This window comes from Dermacentor variabilis, chromosome 10, assembly GCF_050947875.1.
Source record: "Dermacentor variabilis isolate Ectoservices chromosome 10, ASM5094787v1, whole genome shotgun sequence".
NCBI classification, from domain to species: Eukaryota; Metazoa; Arthropoda; class Arachnida; order Ixodida; family Ixodidae; genus Dermacentor; species Dermacentor variabilis.
In genome coordinates, this window is record NC_134577.1 from 92,952,795 (window position 1) to 92,974,116 (window position 21,322).

Below are 21,322 nucleotides of genomic sequence, written 5' to 3' on the forward strand. Positions count from 1 at the left end.
TGGCTAGATTTGATTCTGTGTCGATTACCGTTCTTTTAACAACAACAAAAAAGTTTGGCAGCATGTTACACTCTTGCAACACGTGAAGGCGAACGCCTAGCTGCTGCACACTTGGCAATTAATTAAGTTATACGATCGGATGAGCCAGAGTTCTTGCAAGACATAATGAGCCGCAGTATCAGGGGCAAGTAAGGCGCTTTAGGTTGACCTCCTCAATGTACAAATGCGAGCACTTAATTCATTAGTTAAGGTGGAGCCCGCTTGTCGCCAGTAAGTGTTACAAATGTGTAACACAAGCTGACGACAGTTACGTTGCATCCTCTCGGCAGCAGAAAGTAGCACTCCAGCACGCCGTGTTTTTTATTATTTCTATAATTTCACATTTAGTTGTTCCGGCGAGCATCCGCTGAAAAGAAAAGTGAGACTGTGCGTCTTCCACTAAGTGTTCCTCCCCTATTTCAGAGCTAATAGATACTCATATTACAAGAAAAACACCGAGTAACTGACAAGTATAGTTGCAAGCTTTATGGCGGTGGACACGGGAGGGTGTTCCACTCGATGCAGACAGAGCGCAGTGGCGAGCGCCTGGCGTTAAACCTGGCATGCTCTGGTAGTTTGTATGTTACGCGGCGGCACTTCCTAATCACGATCGCATGTCGTCTGCTACCTCCAGTGTCACGCGGCATCTGCGAACGACTAAATACGTAGTCTCATGCGCATGCTCACTGACTTATGGGCTGCTTGTGAAATGTAACAGACGACGCGCGAGCGCGTTCAGGCGCTTCCTCCGATAAATCTACAAACGGCGAGATCACGCTAATCGCTCACCACAATCACCTGCGTGTACCAAGCGGCGCGTGCTTCTGCGTTCAGGGTCACAAAGCTTGTGACTGTACTTATGGCCTCCGAGATTGCGCGCGCTGGCAAACTTTTCTCCGACCCTCCTGTCTGACGCGCTCCCCAGCATAATAATAATAATAATAATAATAATAATAATAATAATAATAATAATAATAATAATAATAATAATAATAATAATAATAATAATATGCAGCACGCGCCCGAACACCCCTAGATTTGCGTTACTAGCTGAGGGTTCCGGCACGGACGTGGCCTTAGAAGGTAGACCGCGCGAGATCTAAACGTGCGCATTGCCTCTCTTTTCAGTTGTTGGTGAATATATTCAGGGAATATGCCCCAGGCAATTTTTCAGCTCTACCTCGAACATTTTGACACCTCAACCGTCTAATTCTCTAGGGCATTTAAATTTTTTCAGTACATCTATATTCCTAACCACTGATTTTGTAGAAATGCTTAATAGTTTATTTTTCAAAACAAATCGTGTGTTGGTTCACACATCGTTTGTTGTCTCTAAGCTTGTATATTATCGTACATGGAAGAGTTTAATTGTCATTGCCTTGTCTTACTTCGTTTCTTTTCTTCTTTTTTTGGCATCAATCGATATGGCAATTGCCGCGTTATGCAGTTGTTGTTTTTATGATGAACAATAAAAGCATAACTATCATGGCATAGAACGGCAGGCGCCACACACAGGCACCAAGCTCTCCTTAAATAGAGCCATCCAAAAAAAAAAAAAAGCCAATGGAAAGGAATTTCCAAGGAATGCCCAAGGGATGCAAAAGAGAAACTAACTGTTCTTATCATCATCATCATCATCATCATCATCATCATCATCATCAGCCTGGTTACGCCCACTGCAGGGCAAAGGCCTCTCCCATATTTCTCCAACAACCCCGGTCATGTACTAATTGTGGCCATGCCATCCCTGCAAACTTCTTAATCTCATCCGCCCACCTAACTTTCTGCCGTCCCCTGCTACGCTTCCCTTCCTTTCGAATCCAGTCCGTAACCCTTAATGACCATCGGTTATCTTCCCTCCTCATTACATGTCCTGCCCATGCCCATTTCTTTTTCTTGATTTCAACTAAGATGTCATTAACTCGCGTTTGTTCCCTCACCCAATCTGCCCTTTTCTTATCCCTTAACGTTACACCTATCATTCTTCTTTCCATAGCTCGTTGCGTCGTCCTCAATTTGAGTAGAACCCTTTTCGTAAGCCTCCAGGTTTCTGCCCCGTAGGTGAGTACTGGTAAGACATAGCTATTATACACTTTTCTCTTGAGGGATAATGGCAACCTGCTGTTCATGATCTGAGAATGCCTGCCAAACGCACCCCAGCCCATTCTTATTCTTCTGATTATTTCCGTCTCACGATCCGGATCCGCAGTCACTACCTGCCCTAAGTAGATGTATTCCCTTACGACTTCCAGTGCCTCGCTACCTATTGTAAATTGCTGTTCTCTTCCGAGACTGTTAAACATTACTTTAGTTTTCAGCAGATTAATTTTTAGACCCACTCTTCTGCTTTTCCTCTCCAGGTCATTGAGCATGCATTGCAGTTGGTCCCCTTAGTTACTAAGCAAGGAAATATCATCAGCGAACCGCAAGTTACTAAGGTATTCTCCACTAACTTTTATCCCCATTTCTTCCCAATCCAGGTCTCTGAATACCTCCTGTAAACACGCTGTGAATAGCATTGGAGAGATCGTATCTCCTTGCCTGACGCCTTTCTTTATTGGGATTTTGTTGCTTTCTTTATGGAGGACTACGGTGGCTGTGGAGCCGCTATAGATATCTTTCAGTACTTTTACATACGGCTCGTCTACACCCTGATTCCATAATGCCTCCATGACTGCTGAGGTATCGACAGGATCAAATGCTTTCTCGTAATCAATGAAAGCTATATATAAGGGTTGGTTATATTCCGCACATTTCTCTATCACCTGATTGATAGTGTGAATATAATCTATTGTTGAGTAGCCTTTACGGAATCCTGCCTGGTCCTTTGCTTGACAGAAGTCTAAGGTGTTCCTGATTCTATTTGCGATTACCTTAGTAAATACTTTGTAGGCAACGGACAGTAAGCTGATCGGTCTATAATTTTTCAACTCTTTGGCGTCCCCTTTCTTATGGATTAGGATTATGTTAGCGTTTTTCCAAGATTCCGGTACGCTCGACGTTATGAGGCATTGCGTATACAGGGTGGCCAGTTTCTCTAGAACAATCTGCCCCCCCATCTTTCAACAAATCTGCTGTTACCTGATCCTCCCCAGCTGCCTTTCCCCTTTGCATATCTCCCAAGGCTTTCTTTACTCCTTCCGGCGTTACCTGTGGGATTTCGAATTCCTCTAGACTATTTTCTCTTCCATTATCGTCGTGGGTGCCACTGGTACTGTATAAATCTCTATAGAACTCCTCAGCCACTTGAACTATCTCATCCATATTAGTAATGATATTGCCGGCTTTGTCTCTTAACGCATACATCTGATTCTTGCCTATTCCTAGTTTCTTCTTCACTGTTTTTAGGCTTCCTCCGTTCCTGAGAGCCTGTTCAATTCTATCCATATTATAGTTCCTGATGTCCGCAGTCTTACGCTTGTTGATTAGCTTAGAAAGTTCTGCCAGTTCTATTCTAGCTGTAGGGTTAGAGGCTTTCATACATTGGTGTTTCTTGATCAGATCTTTCGTCTCCTGCGATAGTTTACTGGTATCCTGCCTAACGGAGTTACCACCGACTTCCATTGCACACTCCTTAATGATGCCCACAAGGTTGTCGTTCATTGCTTCAACACTAAGGTCCTCTTCCTGAGTTAAAGCCGAATACCTGTTCTGTAGCTTGATCTGGAATTCCTCTATTTTCCCTCTTACCGCTAACTCATTGATCGGCTTCTTAGGTACCAGTTTCTTCCGTTCCCTTCTCATGTCTAGGCTAATTCGAGTTCTTACCATCATACGGTCACTGCAGCGTACCTTGCCGAGCACGTCCACATCTTGTATGATGCCAGGGTTAGCGCAGAGTATGAAGTCTATTTCATTTCTAGTCTCGCCGTTCGGGCTCCTCCACGTCCACTTTCGGCTATCCCGCTTGCGGAAGAAGGTATTCATTATCCTCATGTTATTCTGTTCCGCAAACTCTACTAATAACTCACCCCTGATATTCCTAGTGCCTATGCCATATTCCCCCACTGCCTTGTCTCCAGCCTGCTTCTTGCCTACCTTGGCATTGAAGTCGCCCATTAGTATAGTGTATTTAGTTTTCACTCTACCCATCGCCGATTCCACGTCTTCATAGAAGCTTTCGACTTCCTGGTCATCATGACTGGATGTAGGGGCGTAGACCTGTACAATCTTCATCTTGTACCTCTTATTAAATTTCACAACAAGACCTGCCACCCTCTCGTTAATGCTATAGAATTCCGGTATGTTACCAGCTATATTCTTATTAATCAGGAATCCGAGGCCTAGTTCTCTTCTCTCCGCTAAGCCCCGGTAGCACAGGACGTGCCCGCTTTTTAGCACTGTATATGCTTCTTTTGGCCTCCTATCTTATCCTCCTTATCATTACAATCTAAAATCAGCTATTAACACTCGTCATATTAAACTTGTAAGTTCGGCTAACTCCCAACGCCACCAAACTGTGTTTTCTTGCAGTTTTGCCATTTTTTTCCCTTTATTAAGATTGTGAGACTTATCGCAAACTTGACCCTGACCCTTCTATTCACGTTGAACACGTGTTTCTCCGCAATAAGAGTGCTTATGAGGGAAAGCCATTTTTCAGCCCGGCGGTTCTTGCAACGGATTTTGCGGCAAAGCTGTCCACCGCTGTACCATGCACAACCAGGCGTCCGTAACAACAAATCATCAGCATCACGTTGTCATGACGACGATCAACAACTCACATGCAAACAGCTGTGACTGCCGCACTCAGCCCATAAGCCGTGCTGTCGGTATCTTCTTCGTAAGAAGAAATTATTGTCATCATGCAACCAGCATCCAACACGCAGCCCTTCCCGTCTGAAAGTTGACGATACTGCCACCAGCGCTATGGCATCATGTGTTTGTTTGCTTTTTTCTTTACTGCAGAGAAGCAGTTATGAAGGACTTACACTAGCACAAAGCATAACACAGTCAATGATGACGCAAATATAACATACAAATTTAAAAAAGATGACTTGAGCACAGCTCACATAAGCTTGAGACTCTGAGATCCTTGTTACACACTAAGCCGCTGATATATAAGCTACCAAGCCGAACACACTACGCACGTTGTCGAAGCACTGTTTGCAGCTACATGTACTCCGCGAATGACGGCTCTTGAAAGAGAGGTAATAAAACATTATATTCAGGATTGATTAGGAACCTCGGGGATTTTCGGTGCGCGTGTTCTTCTGCCTTTCTTGTTTTTATTCTATTTGTATGTGTGTGTGCGTGTGGGCTACGCATGAGCTAGAGACCGTATGTTTAGTAACTAAAAAAATAAGGCTTCAGACGCTTATAACAGGCACTAAAGCTGCCAGCTAGGACATATGCAGGGCGTCCCACGTAGCTTGAGCCAAGATTCAAAAAATGAAAGGCGTGTCGGAAGCGAATTGTACCGAACGCATACTATTTGCATTCGCGTATAGTACCTCAGACAATTTTTTCCCCATAACTAACTCATTGAGTCTATTATCCAACTTTTTAATTATTGGCTGAGGACCCCAACTGTATTAGGCAGACTTGTAAAGCACCTTCAGAAACGACCGATCGAATTGTTTCCTGTACGATGCGTCTCACGTAGTCCTTTTTATTTCCGGGAGTCATGATGCAGCCGACCTTGTTCACCGAACGCACGCTTGAGAGCAGCACGATACCACTGCGCAAGAGCTCCGTCACGTGGCTTTTCTTCATATTTCGCGGGATTTCTTTGCAACCCGGAAAAAAGAACTACGTGGGAAGTATCGTACAGGAAACGACTCGATCGGTCGTTTCTGAAAGTGCTCTACGAATCTGCTCGTCATACTTGGGATGCTCAGCCAACAATTAAAACGTTGGGTGACTAAACTTAATGAGTGAGTTATGGGGAAAACAAAAATTGCCTGAGTTACTCTGCGTTCGGTTCAATTCGTTTCCGACGCGCCTTTCATTTTTTATAGTCTTGGCTCAAGTTACATGGCAGAGCCTGCACAGGTGTCAAATACGTTACTTTAGGCCCCTCATGTGTAGGCTCAATTAATAAGAACTTCGGCTGCGCATCTTGGGATAAATTATGATTTTCTAATGAACACAGACATCTAAACCCCTTCTGTGAAATTCATTTTGTTTTATTTATAAAACAAATGAGACAAGTTGTGTAGGTTACAGTATTTATCTTAAATTTAGGGTTACTAGACACCACGAGAAAAGTTGTGAAAGCAGTGACAGATAAGCACCGTCTCAAGATTTTCGGGTTTCATATCCTCCTGAGACCGGAATACAGCTATAGGACATAATCACTCTTCAAGGTCATTTTATTGTCTACTGTTATGTTACAAACGTGAAAAACAAATTTTAAAATTTAAATACCGTGGTTAGATACCAAACGCTGCGTCTCTAAGTACGCCATAAAAAGCTATCTGCCCGTGGTTGCTATGGTAAAAGCTGCATTTCATTGCCTAAACGCAGATATTAAAATGGCACTAAGTGTAGTAAATTGCCATGTTGCTGCTGCATCCTGTATTTTCACGCAATGTCAATGATTTCGAAACACACCTCAAGGTTGCTTTCTGCCGTCTGTGACGTTACAGAGGTCTAGATGAATTTAGTGTCAAATTTCTCGAAAGCGGGTGACAAGAATATGAGTAAACCATTTGTTTACAGTTACACACACACACCGTACTTTATACCAAGAATGAATATTTTCTGTAGTGAATTCAGAGTGAACTTCGATAAAAGTAGAAGGCAATGCGCAATGTATCGTACAATGGGTCTTAGGAGGATATGTGGGCCCAGAAACGGTTAACAACCACAAAGTCAGCGGCGTATATTTGTACTTTGGATGTTTCTTGATCCACTGTCTTGTGGTATTACAAAATATTCGCCGGTAGGAATCCTTGGCCGTTATTTCGCTGCCGAAGCCCCGGGATTTTCGTCATAAACGGATTGATGTTTCTAATTCTATCAGCAATAGGTCCATTGGATATGGTGGTGACCTTTTCCTGAAAGTCCAAAAGGAGCCCCAGATTTCGAGTCAGAGTTACGCCCGAGCATACTTGTTTCTCAATAAAGTCGGCTAAAAAACGGGAATTGAGAGCACAATTACGCCAAGTCACCATCGAGTCTATCATTATGTAGCGCAGTTTGAGGCCTACTCACAGCGATACTTTGTCTGTTGCAAACTGTTAATAACATCATTTGCACCAGCGATGTCTTTGTGGTAATAGTCGGTCGCCTTTAGCCAAGTCTCCCCGTTTGTGATAACGTTTTAAACAAATTAAGGCAAAGATAAAATACGAAAACAGGCATTTTAAGTCTCTGAAAATCTAATATAGGCACCAATATCGAAATCGGCATTTAGAGGCACAATAAAAGTGAATCTAAAATGTTTGAAGGCCCGTGTTTAACAGCAGCATAACGGCGCAAGGAAAAAACATAGGCACATTGCCTACAGTATATCGGTCTCTTCACATGACATATGATGCTTTTAACCAAAGAACACGATCCAGAGCGAACTATTAGACAATCACTATGTGTAAATTGCTACAGAACGTGACATTTTTTCTGATTACGCATTTTGTAGGCAAGCATGACAGATAAAAGGCTTCAGACAAGATGGGCTCGAGGACTGGTGCAAACACTGAGTACAAGCTTCTTTCGCAGGTATAAAGAACAACAATATAAGCCAGTCAGTCATTACTACATAAACGTAGCGCACGCGCTAGAAGAGGCAACGGCTTACGATGCGCTCTTTGTAGTTCACGCTACAACGCACGAGAGAGAGAGAGAGAGAGAAAGAGAGAGAGAGAAATTTTTGATGTGAGAAAGGAAGAGAGGTCTACTGGAGAAGCTTTGTCTCTGGCCTGCTAGTTTGCGTAGGGGAAAGGGGAACGAAAGTGAGAGTGCGGATAACGGTGATTGTGCACTGTGAGATGTGTACAAGAGCGATGTGCATATATATACCAGGCGTTTTAGCGAACACTCACAAACATTTTTAAAGGGTTTCGGTGACAGATAGCGCAATTCTAGTTCATGGGCGGGTTTACTCGAGGCGTCGGGCATTACTTGTACGAGAAGCTGAAATGCTTAATCGATTACCTAACAAAATTTCACTAATAAAATTTTTGGCTAATTACCATATTGCAATTTACAAACTCTAGCCGTAGAGTTTGCAAGGCGTATCAACTTAGAACGAGTTCTCGGGATGACACCAGTTTCGAGATATTAATTAGCGAACTTTGCGGAGAAATGCACTGGCGTAACAGCTACTTTCTTAATAAATCGTTGTTTTATGCATTGAAATACAAAAGTAACTATACACAGGGACACTATACGCACCTACTGTTCAGCGCCGCCCAGTGGATACCGCAGAACTTTGCTTCCTTGAACTTTCCCTTAACCGTAAGGAGAATAAACCTCAAGACACAGTCAGGTATGTAACCGTGTTCTCTTTTGCTGGCCTCCTCGTCGGCACGTTGTGAATGGTTCGTCACATCTCCGCTTGTTAAATGAAGCGGATATATGACTCGTTTAAATAAAACAAAATTTGTGTAATAAAGCACAACAATGCCTCAAATCCGCGACTGACGTACGTGTTGGTTCTCGTAAACTGCAGATGGACTAGCCATAGGTGGGTGTGTCGTAATGTACATGAAGTATGATGCTGGTCACTCATTGCCTGTGTATTCCCGCAGTACAGTGAGAATGCGCAGATTTATTTTCACGAAAGCCAGCTAAAGTAGTAGTGGTGGTAGCAGTAGTTGTAGTAGTAGTAGTAGTAGTAGTAGTAGTAGTAGTAGTAGTAGTAGTAGTAGTAGTAGTAGTAGTAGTAGTAGCAGTAGTAGTAGCCGTAGTAGTAGCGCTTTCGTGGTCCAATCTGCGGAGTTCACTATGAACTTTCAACCCTAGAGCCCAATACTCTGACGACATGACTTCGGCAGCGGTATTGCGATGGTAAATTGCGATTGGATCCGCATAGCCCTGCGCCCGGCGGGGTTGCATGCCGGAGGCGAGAGACGTAAACAAGAGAGGAGAATCTGCCCCGACAAGATGAGGTATAAAACCAACTTCCTGCGTCACGGAGGCTTCACAAAGAATGACACCAGGGCATCTCAGTTCTTTTCTTTCCACCATGGATATCTGTGATGATGATGAGTTATGGGCACCCCCTTTAAAACAGGCCGCTGACAAATAGTCACCTAGACTGCTTGAGTAAATTAGGTATGCTATACATGTTTTTAGTTCAAGCATTTTGTTATACATCTCCTTAAGCTTTTCTTTTGCTTCCTCAAACCTTCTCTATCTACCTTGTACTGCTACCTGGATGTGCCTGTAAGGGATCCGGTCGTATTAATCTGTTCCCTGCTTTTTTTTCTCACCAATAGTTTAAAAATCTTTTGCGTATGTCGACTGCTGACCGGTTGATCATTCAGTCTACTTTTAAATCCTAACCGTTGTGGACAGTGGCGTAGCTAGGTCATCTGGCGCCCGGGGCCCATAGGTCTTCTGTCACGCCCCCCCCCCCCGCTCCACTCGGGTGTAGTCGAGGAAGGCGTGGATATCGACAATTTCCGGGTTTCAGCACCAGTACAGCCGCCTTGGATACCGCGCACGTCCCCCGGGTCCCACTCTCCCTCGCTTTCTTTCCCAGAGATCGCGAATGCAGCAGGTATTGGCGTCGAGGAGTTACGGAGTCGCCATCTATTGGAAGCGCCTCGCTGGCGTAGTATGAGGGATCACGCGGCGCGCTCCTCATAGGTTTTGCTGTCAGCGCTCACTGAAAACACCACGCGGGAGCTCTCCCGGCGATTTCTGTAAGTACTTTCGAAACGAGAGAAGTTTTTTTAGTGCCTAAATAATAATCTTGGGCAAACTGAAAGCACAGATTAGTTTACAGACGCTATCTCTTTACCGAGTACGTACAGTGAACGCCACTGCGCGCGGTCGCCGCGATGGAGTCTCCCGAACCGGCTCCTTGCGTGAAAGGTAGGTAAACGCTGAGAGCAAACTATGTGAAATATGTTCTTATAGTGTTTGTATAACTAAATGGAGCGTAATAGAATGAAGCCTCAATGCAGCGATCGCACAGCTTCGCAGCGACCGACTGCGCGTCTGCATGCTTGTCCGCGCACTGTTTCGCTTTCGCCGCGTGCGCGTTTTCGCACCGTGCCATGAGCTTTAGGCCGCAGAATATGAGCATTTGACAGTATACAAGCAACCATTGTTGCGTGGGCGCTATCAGAGCTGTTCAAAAATAATTTCATTGTAGAGACTTCGACGCCTACGGGGACTGTGATCTGCCGTCGCGACGATTCAATCTTTTTTTTTTCTAAATTCTTGGGCGTTTCAATATTATTTCTAGAGTTGCATCGCACTATACGTTTATCACTGTTTTCAGCGTGCGATTTCCCGCTGCTTCTTTTTTTGCAATCCAGTGCATTAATTCATAACACAAACATGACCATATGTGCCATGCCTTTTTTTTATGTACGTCTTACCACTGCCTTTCCCCTCCAGTGAACTTGCCAGTACCTATAGCATCGACAAGTTCATAGACCAAACCGTCATGAAATTAGTCGGCCAGCGGACTCGGGCGAGCGTCTCAGTGCGCGTTTTTCGAACATTGCAGACCCGGCGCCGAAGCAGAAATCTTCCTCGCGTCTGTGCTTGCTGCATACCCGAGTTGTAGCCGATGACTGTTTGCCGGTTTTATGTTTGGCGAGCCAAGCTTCACGCAGCTTCTTGTCCTGCGGCTACGTATATGAATAAGGCTGACACCGGGCTCCGTTGCGTACGTCCGGCACTGCGGCACCGAGCAGTCGCCTACCATGTTGCGCGCCTTCAAAGGCAGCCACTACCTATTGTGGTGCTTTCAAGCGTTGTAAAGGAGACACTCGAAGAGGGAAAATCGCGCCACGAAATGAGTACCGCAGCGTACGAGGGAACTTAAACTCTCGTTTTCCGCTCGCTTCGGCGCTCCCGAAGCAGCCGACGCGGCCGCTATGTCCACGTGATCCCTAATAGCACGTCACGCCGACGGCGGCACCAGCTTTTCCAGTGGTGCAGCTCGAGGCCAGTACACGCTGTTTTTTTCTGCCCCAAATAACACAGGGTGCTGCACTGATAACTTGCGATAAGCGCATGTGCACATCTTCTGTCAGACTGTAAGGCTCGGCAACCAATACAAATGCGGCATCGTGCCAAATAAGGGTCACGTCACAAGTAAAAAAAAAAATTTTAAAGTTTTATCTGCCAATTTTAGCGGCAACATTTCATTTGCAAATTTGAAGGCCGACATTCATATCTTGCCCAACAACAACTTCACAAAAATCGTCGTAGCTAGGTACTACGGCCCGCAGTATTTCGGCTGTGGGCAGCCCTGAACGAAAACGAAAATTAAATTGTGTCTGAGTGACGCTGATCTCCCCACCATATTAGAAAAACGGAAAACACCACCTGCCTCCCTGCTGCGCCGGGGCCAATGTTATGACAATTACGAGTTCTCTTTATTGTGATCAATAAAGCCTTGTTTTTATTTGCTGCTATACGGACAAACGTGATTATCCGAGCTGCGGTGCCACCAAAAGATTGGGAACAGAATAGAGCACGCTTCTCGTCGATTCTTGGCGTCACCAAAAAAATAAATAAATAAATACCGCGATCAAGCCCGTGCCAGCGAAACCGGTTGGTCTGCACTCGCAATGGAGAGGGTTGTGGGATCAACCTCACTGGTCCACTATTTCATATTTCTTTCGCTCCTGCCATACTGGGCGCCGCCCGTAGTGCCAAAGTACTCTAAGTTGTAGCACTCAAAACGATTTTGTTTAAGAAGCTTTTGTTGAGTTAATAATATGACTTTGAGTCCTCAATTATGGAATTGAAGTGCTTCCTCTATAAGTACTAATTGAGGGATTATTAAGGATATGGTTATTACTTATCTGCCATATTTTTCACGCTACCGAATTCTTAGTAATCACAGACACATAACTTCATAGAATATCAGAAAATATCCTTACAAAATTCTCGTTTTCTTTTGTAAAATTCTGCGCAGCTGACACAGACACTGTACTTGTGACATGAAGTCACACAACAACAACAGTTTTCTTAAACTTTCGAGGGTAAGAAGGAAAGCGTGAAACATAACGGCAGGTTTCGCAGCGGCTTCTCGGAGCGAGCGGGAGAGGGGAAGTAAAAACGAGCTGAACATCGCGGCGCCCGCGACTATCGAGTCATACGCCGCCAAACTCTTCGGTCGCACCGAGTCTGAAGACGATCCAGAGACTCCCATTCGCGACTTTTGACGGCCGCACTTATGCAACGTCGCTCTCATAGAACGCTTCGGCGTAAACGCCTCTTGCCGCTGTCTTTGTTCGTGTTCGCAGCGCGTTCTCAACGGAAGAGGGACCGAAGAGCCTCAACGCCTTACAACGCCTCACGGTATGTTTAGCGACTCCTGCTCCCAGCATGAACGCACGGCACGAGCGCGCCCCACATGGAACGTTCCGCTAAGGCGAATAGTTTAGCGACCATTTTGCGAATTAAATTTTTTAGCCTGCACATTCGTGAAAGTATTTCGTGGGGTGTTGATTGAGCTGCAGCCGACAATTCTTCGGCGCAACGCATCGGGTACATGAGCTCGGGCTACTGGTTACCGGAGCATTCTTTGCCATTTGCGCCTAGCCAAGCCGGCAGAAAGAGGGGCGTCTTCAGGCGTATGACAGCCCCCCCCCCCCTCTGGCCCCTTGCACCCGGGGCCCACGGCCCTCCGGCCCCCCGGCCCCCCCTGTTGCTACGCCACTGGTTGTGGATGGTGCACGTAACCTACGGGTCTCACTAGATGAATACCTTCGCATTCTTTTAGGGTGTGCTGAGTGGTCTCCAGATTTTTTTGCTGCACCATAGACGTGCCTAATCTTGTTGCGAGTATTTGATCTGATGCCTTTCCGTCCTTAGGCAACCAGCTCGAGCCTCAAATAGCAAGGCACAGCTCTTTGTGTTATTGCATAAATATATCCTTCTAAATTCTTCCTTCTCATTCTTCTAGACCTCCACTGTCTTGTTTGTTTCCATTATTTGCATCCAATTTGCTGTCTCTGTGTCTCTCACTTTCATTCGGGTAGCTATTTATTCACACTATCGTTTACCCTGTACCTGGTAGCCAACTTTCTCGACCGCTTCCTCAATTTTGTGCCCACGCTTCTGAGGTACAGATGCTTGTGCACTTTAGCCGCCCCTTTTTTTTTCATCAATCTTCCTGAGTCCTTCTTCGAAACTAATTTTGAGCCACGCTTCTCTGACTTCAAAAGATACCCAACCCATGTCACCATGCACTGCCCCATTTGTGGTTTCACCACGGCCTCCCAAAGCCAACCAACCGGCCAACCGATCTTTAGTTAACTTCCAACCCCGACAAGATATCCGATCTGAAGCCCAGAATGTCATTTGCGAACGTTAGCGCGCTGGCACCATTACTCCTTTCCAGATTTCGTGCATGCACCCCCTCATGTTTATTGCGGCCCCAAGGTGCTCGACGTTTCATTACTATTGCACTGCGCTTCCCCTTTATTTTCAGCTTATCTTGGTGAGTGCTTGGGTAAGTCTTTCGTTCGTTTATGTACACGCCGAGGTATTTATTATACTGCTTGAAAATGGGTATGACTTGTTGGGGAATTGACACCACGTAATTACTCGTCTCTTGTACCATAATTCCTGTTTTCTCCGTGATAAACCTAAGTTCTAGGTTTGTCGCTGCGTTGCCACACACATTCGCAAGCATCTGTATATCTCTTGGATCGTCCGCTGGTAGCACTATTTAGTCCGCATACATCTGTCCGGGGACTTTCTGTTGCACCATTTACCCATTACGCACGTACGGTAAATAAAACCCTAATTCGCCGTTTTGCAGCCGTCTTTCTATGCCCTTAACATAAAGCGTGAACAACATTGGAGACAGAAGACATCCTTGCTTCAGTCATTAATTGTTATAATTTCTACCCCGTCATTACAATTTCGGCCTTCCCATAGAATCTGCACTCGGCTGTAGCTCCCTTAGCAGACCCACGAAATCATCATATATGCCTTCGTGCTCGGGAAAATCCTATAAAATTCCTTGTCTACATTGTCGTAGGCTCCCTTAATATCTAGAAATGCTATCCATAAGGGTCTCTTCTGAGCTACTGAAATGTCTATGTACTTAGTACAAGCATATTATACTTTAAGTATCTGCCTGATCTGAACCTATTTGTAGTTCTACCAGTATGGGTCATTTTTCTCTGCCCACTTCGGCAGTTCTAGTCTTATGGCTTGCGTTGCCACTCTATATATTGTCACGTGGTGGTGACGTTAAGAACACAGTAGCAATACTGTGAAAGGCAAAACTAGATTTTATTGTGCGAACCTGTGCCCACAAAACAGGCTACACTTATAGCACAATGATGGCGGCGAACACAGAGTCGGCGATCGTCGGAAATCTGATCAGCGGGTCAAGCGCGTCGGCTTTTATACAGCAGTCGTCGAATGTTCCAGACTAATCGTTGGGACCCGCGTGCCTTCCACAAAGTTCTACACCATTCGCGTTACGCGATGAAATCAGATAACACAAGGTTCGGCGACAACAGACAGCCGGGTATAAGCATCGATAACTTTCCAGAAACGTCGGATACACGCAGGCGCGTCCGTCGCTGTGCGATTACAGTTGCTAAGCGGCGAAACGTGGTCGCCCGATAAAGATAAGCACACGTTTCAATATCACTGACGTTACTGTAACTGACCTGTACGAGCTCGTTTTATACTTATCACCTTTGCATTCCTAGATGTTGTTTTCTTTTAATTTACAATACTGCCAGTCTCTTACGAGACCAAAGCAGGAGGGCATTAGCACTACAATGCAATGAACACTACGTAACTATATTTTGAAAGGCGGCATAAAAAAACAGTAGACATTTTGAAACTGAAAATAACAACGCTAGTTACATGCAAACAGGACGGCGGACCAATTTATACACCACAAAAGATACACACACCTAGAAAGCAGCCAACTGGCTCTTTGCTACGAAAGAGAATACTAGAGAAAAAAAAGAAGAAAAAAACGAAGACTAGTTAACATATTTTCAATTTTCGAAGCGAAATCCGCAAAGGACTCTGTGTTAGTAATGGATGGGTCTAATTCATCTTGCTTTGTGATGTTCATGTTACTTTCGCGCCATCCAACCGGAATTTTCTTCGTTCAAATAACTTGCTATATGCCATTAGTCACCAGTGCCTTGCTCTTATTGTATTAGGATTTATTACTGTATCGGGATTTCGTCGGGTCCTTACGGCCGTTTTATTAGCGACATTTTCTACCGATTTTTTTTTCCAGTAATAGCGTTCTATGATAAATTTTGATCTCTTGAGGCTGCTCTAGTTGTTGGACCTGTTTGAGCCGGAATTACGCTTTCTTTCGTGCCGAATTTATCCGTGTGATCTTGTTCAACAGCGCGACGTAATTTGTAGCCATTGAGCAACCACGGCGGATAGCTCATATTACCACTCACAACTGCACCACCTCTATCTACAGGGTGTCTGAAAAATAACCGTGCACTGGAAATGGTAGTCTTAAAATTTGAAGCTTAAATTTACTTACGGCAGTGACAGTGCTGACACTACGAGGATATGCTGAAATGTCAACCACCGGCTTGAAGACATGTATGTACACGCGACACTGCATATTGTTAAACACTCGGTGGAGGGCTGCTGCAAATATGCGTGCAGTGTGCAGGGCGATTGGTTGTCTGTAGCTCCTTCAGTGTATCAGGACTGTTCTCGTACACTCGTCCTTTCAGTGCACCCCACGGACGTTATCAGACCAACTACAGGTCTTGGGCTACTACATCGCAAGTGAAACTGTGATGCAATTCCCAATTATATTATCGTAATTTTGTTTATATTTAATTAATTAAACCCCAACAGTTTAATTTAATTTTGCGCGTAACAGTGAGGAACGAATTTAAATTGGCTTAAAGAGGTCGTTCGTTTTGCCTCACTCGGAATGTAAACCGCAAAACGTCCATTCGATGACTTCATTGTAAGTTGTTCGACTAACGTGACTTCATTGGCCAGTGGGCCCCGGATCTGAACCATGTCAGGAAAGTGCATCTTTTTCATGAACTAGAAGATAAATGCTATTTTTAGGGCAATTATTAAGCTCGCCAGCTCCTAAGTACACGTGGGCGGTGAAGTCGTTCTTCTCGGCAACTACCGCACTGACTTGCACTTAAAAGAAAAGATCAAAATCTAGAAGCAGATTCTTAAAGCGAATAGTGTTAATTGGCTCCTTCGTCCGTTTCCGTGGTAGGTAAGTCTGCTGGTTGGTGGACAGTGGTTGGAATTGGCCGAGGTAAGGCAAGGAAAGGCGCCGAGGGGAAGGATGCGTGCTCTCGGGCAACCGCGTTGCGAGGAGGGGCGGGGGAAAATTGGCAGTGGCTTAGTTCGGCTATGCCAGGATATACGTAGCGAAAGCTGAGGCATAGCATGGTTAGCCTTGCTTAATCTTGATTGCAAGTCCAGGTTAGTCTGGTTGTCTAGCTATGTTGCGGCGTTTAGCTAGTCGTTCGGTGCGCTGTTCGTCTGTAAATTTCCTGGGCGATTCGTTTCCTCTTCATCTCGTTCCGATGTCGATTTCAGGCCTCCTCCTGCTTATCAGAATTGTTGCCGTCCATACTGCCGCCTCAACTGTGGTTGCGGCGCACGCGAGCTCTCCTTTTCAATCCTCCGACATGTTATCAGGCATGCGACCCAGCTGGCAAAGCGAGTGAAGGCGAGCGCAACGACGAGGAACGCGGTGTGACGTCATACCAAACGGCGGCGGAAAGGCGCGGCACTGCGCAGCGGCGGCACACCTGTGGCTCGGTGCTACTACCGGCGCATGCGCAGTAGTGACTAGGGAGCGAGAGAGAGAAATATCCACGGCGAAGCGCGCGTTGTGACGTCATGTGCCTTCTCGGAGCACCGCCACGGCGAAATCGCAAGTTCGTGGACAGTAAAGTTTAAAAGTGGCAGTGAGAGGCGCAGCTCTCGCGTAACCGAACCGTGCGGCGAACACAAGGAGGGAAAGAGGGGGGAGAGGCTCACTGTCGCTCGTTAGCTCGCTCACTCGCGGTCGTCGCGAGAAGGCGAGGGAAAGTGCGCGAGCTCTTGGGCAAGCGAGTGGCAGCGAAGAACCAGAGGGAGGAGGCTGTCGCTCGTTCGTCGCACGTCTCGCTGCATGACCGCCCAGAGTGGCCAGTCCGTCGTGGGCGATACGGCGGACGAGAATCCAGGCGGATTCTCGCCGACGGAAAATACACCAGACGCAGGCGAGTGTTCCGTTGAACCCTTGATGGGGTTAACGCCGACACTCCAAATTATACGAGAGCAAGTGGACACGTTCGCTCTCCGCGGATGCCACGAAGGAACTCCGGGAAGGCGAGGGAAAAAGCGGAGGGAAAGGGTGCGTGCTTTCGGGCAACCGAGTGGCAGAGATAGGCGGCAAGGAGAGGAGTGGGAGCTATTGGCTGACATTGTCAATCAGCGTCGATGGTCTCTTCCCAATTTTATTTAGGCCGCCAAAATTTGTTTAAAAGATCCTTGAAAATTGCAAAATTTCATGGAATTCAATTATGAAGTTTACAACTCTGCAACTCGGTAATGGGAATGATATCACAGTTCTGTAAACTGCACCTAATATAGTACATCTAATGCAGACAAAATGCACGAGTTAATTATACATCGCATTGGAATATATACGACTAATTTGTGAGTAGGACTTTTGCAAAACCCTCGTAAGCGTAACCATTTCACGTAAGCTGTAAATTTATAATTGAGGTCTCTCTGCTTTAGATGTTCCAACAGATGCCGCTAACACAACTTCGACATCTGTTTGGGTGGAGAGTTTCTCTAAACTTGCCACTTTTCGATCTTTGTAAAAAATTATAAGCCCTAAATAAAAATTCTGCTTGCTACAATCAATAAAATTTAACTTTCCCCAGTGCAAGGAATTTTATTAAAATTGATACAGTGGTTGCCTCATTAAAGCATTTCTGCGCTTGAGATGCATTCGAATGCATGGCATTGGAATTGACCCTGAGCTAAGGCTGCCATCTGCTATGAAGTGGCAGAAAGTAAAGACATGTGCTCTAAAAAGTCTGAGTCAAAAATCAGCAATTTAGTCTACGTTCTTAATGTTAACCAGGTTAAGGTAAGACCAGGTGAAGCACTGCCCTACCCTCCTCACTCCTCCCTCGCTCATTATGCAAATAAAAGTGAGGCGTGCAGACAGGACACAAGAGTAGAGAAGTGGACAACACGAACACCGACTATCAACTGAAGGGAGCACTGAGGCGAAAAAAGAAAGAAGACACAAAACTCATCTGCGCATGCTCAGGAATGGTAACACCACGTGTTAATCGGGTACACATGCCGGTCTACGTGAGAGATAACTGTTAAGGCACTTAATCTCTTTCTTATGTAAGGTAATCGAAGGCTGACTCACGTGTACCCAATTGACACGTGGTGTTACCATTCCTGAGCATGCGCAGATGAGTTTTGTGTCTTCTTTCTTTTTTCGCCTCAGTGCTCCCTTCAGTTGATAGTCTGCATTCGTGTTGTCCACTTCTCTACTCTTGTGTCCTGTCTGCACGCCTCACTTTTATTTGCATAATGAATCCTTACCAACTAGCTCAGCTTTCTGTTGTTCCCTCGCTCACCCTCTCAGCTTTTAGTGTCAAGCGGAACTAACGTAATCCCAGCTTCTGGTTCCAAGCAGAAACGATGCCACTGCCGTCTGCTACTGCCTTCTATAAAGTTGGCTAGTGTTGCGTAGAGGCTCAAGTGTGCAACAAGCAACGTACTTAGATTAATTAGCAACAAGTGAAAATTCGGAAACCGGAAATCCCAGAAGCGGAACTGGTGTGAGTGCTGAATCAGGAAACAGCGGCGCACATGGAAGGTTAGCACTGCTTAGCAAAAGCGGCAGTGACACGTGGATGCAGGGTCTTTACAACAGGCTCATCATTCTGCCATGGAAATTAACAGAGCGGATGTGACATCATTGGTTATAGCGGACGTGACGACACATGCGAACCTAAAACGTTTGCGCTTTTGCGAACGCAAACAGTTCTCACAACTTCTCTAAGGTGTAGTGAATAAAGTCACAAGAACGTCTGAAGGCACAAATAGGAAAATCAGGCAAATCTATATCTACTTGCAGCTGGAAGATAGCAGAGTTCCATCTAGCAATCTTATTAGGAAAATATGGTTGCTAGGTTCGATCGTAACGAGAGCTCCATGAAATGCGATACCTTTTCTGAAATGTCCGGCAATGATGGAGGGCTGGCCTATTTCCAGAAAGTCAACACGTAGATGGGCCACAAATTAAAGGAGGGGTGGCATCACAGGATATTGCCTTGGCGAAGCTAGCTGAGTGATGTCATGCTCTCTCCTAGTCTATTTACTGCCTCCATGGATTTGCTCCCGCCGTGCAATTATTTTTTTTTATATGCCAACCCCAGCAAAACACAAACGTCTACAAGATGTCCCTCCTTGGTAACAACGTCCACGGGGTCATTGTTGCAAAGTCATGGTCTCCCTCATGTTCCAAAAAAGTGTTGTGAATTACGTACATAAGCTTCAACGTCCTGCAGATGTCGAGGAGACATTAGTTCCAATGTGCACTTCACGGCACTCATTAGACAGTTTTACTTAGGTGTACGCAACTATAGCGCACGCTGTATGCTGTAGTATAGCATGCGCTAAGCAGTGCACATTTTTAACAGTTTTAGTTGGCCTGCGAGATCTTTAGATCTCACAGGCCATATGCCGTCATTGCAGCTATCTCCCGACTGTAGCGATGGGTGGCACTGACATCTCGAATGTTTCTTTCGTTAGGCTTCGACTCGTTCAAAACGAGAAGTGATCTCAAAAACACCACAAGGTTATCCATAATACTCTGTCGTTGAAGCGGCTTGAGACTAGGCAAAAGCCATTTACACAGTCATTTGCTATGAACGAAGTCCATTTTACAAAATCAACGCCAAATTCAATTCGAAGCGGGCAGCCGGAACCGCCACCATGTTTCACCCAAACCACGCAGATGCTAATGCTAAATCTGAGAAATAGCACGCGTATGCTATATGCCATGGGCTGTTTAGCGTTATGCGCATTGACGGCCTGCTATATTATAGTGTACGCAATGGTATAGCGTATGCTAAACTAAAGCTGTCTATTATGTCAAATGTGTTGGTTGCGTGGACGTCCTTTAGCCAGTCTAAATGCCCATTGGGGATGCTCATCCAAATTTTCAAGCAGTGGCCCAACTCGCCATCGCCTCTGGTAATGATTGCAGGCACTTGCCCTTATGCTCCTAATTTTTGAGGTTGTGCAGCGAACATACACATCTTTTCGTCAAGAAAAGAAACATGCTGTCTACAAGAGGTTTCTAAATATTTATGCAAAAGTGCTTTACTCAGTAGATTTTACATGTGTAACTATAGATAAAGCACTGGACCTGCGGATTTCAGTGAACGCCACAGGCAAACGCCATGAAGAAACATAACAAGAACCTCCTTGCTGGCTGCATCGGCATTGTCAGAAACATCCCTAACATGGGTTGGGCCTATCCGAGCCAATCCACGCAGTTTTGGCGATCAAATATTCTATGGTCAAATAGGCTGGCAAATGCTTGCAGATGGTGCATCTCATAAATCGCCTCTCTCTGCATCGTTCAGCTGCAAGTCGGTCATTATACTCTTGGTACATATACTAGTATTGGCTGCAGTTACTCTTTTGCGATCGCAGCTGGCCAGATGCGGCAACATTTGTGTCAGAAGCTTTTGCTGCACCATGCTGTTGTATCGATGGTTTCGGACATATTGCTCTATCCCACTTTGTCCGCCTCCATTTCACATTAACCACAGGAGTGCATGCCTCGAGAATTACATAAACTCAAAGCATATATACTGGGTGTAGCCATCTACTCTGCATATGAAATTAATTAACGGCCTCACCTATATTATATCCTTCTGTTAAGTATAGTCTTACAGTTGCACAATAGTACTATAATGGCTCACACATTGCCACAATCTCCTTTTGCTAGGACGTTCCAGACAAAAAAAAAAAACACAAGCACTCATTTCGATATACCAAGGAAGACAGCACAAGTTTGTTGCATACTATGACACCTCGATAAATCTGCAGCATGCATTCTTCCTTTCTTCATTCAGCATTCAGCTTCAGCATACATTCTTCATTGTAATAGTTGTGCAGAGTCAAA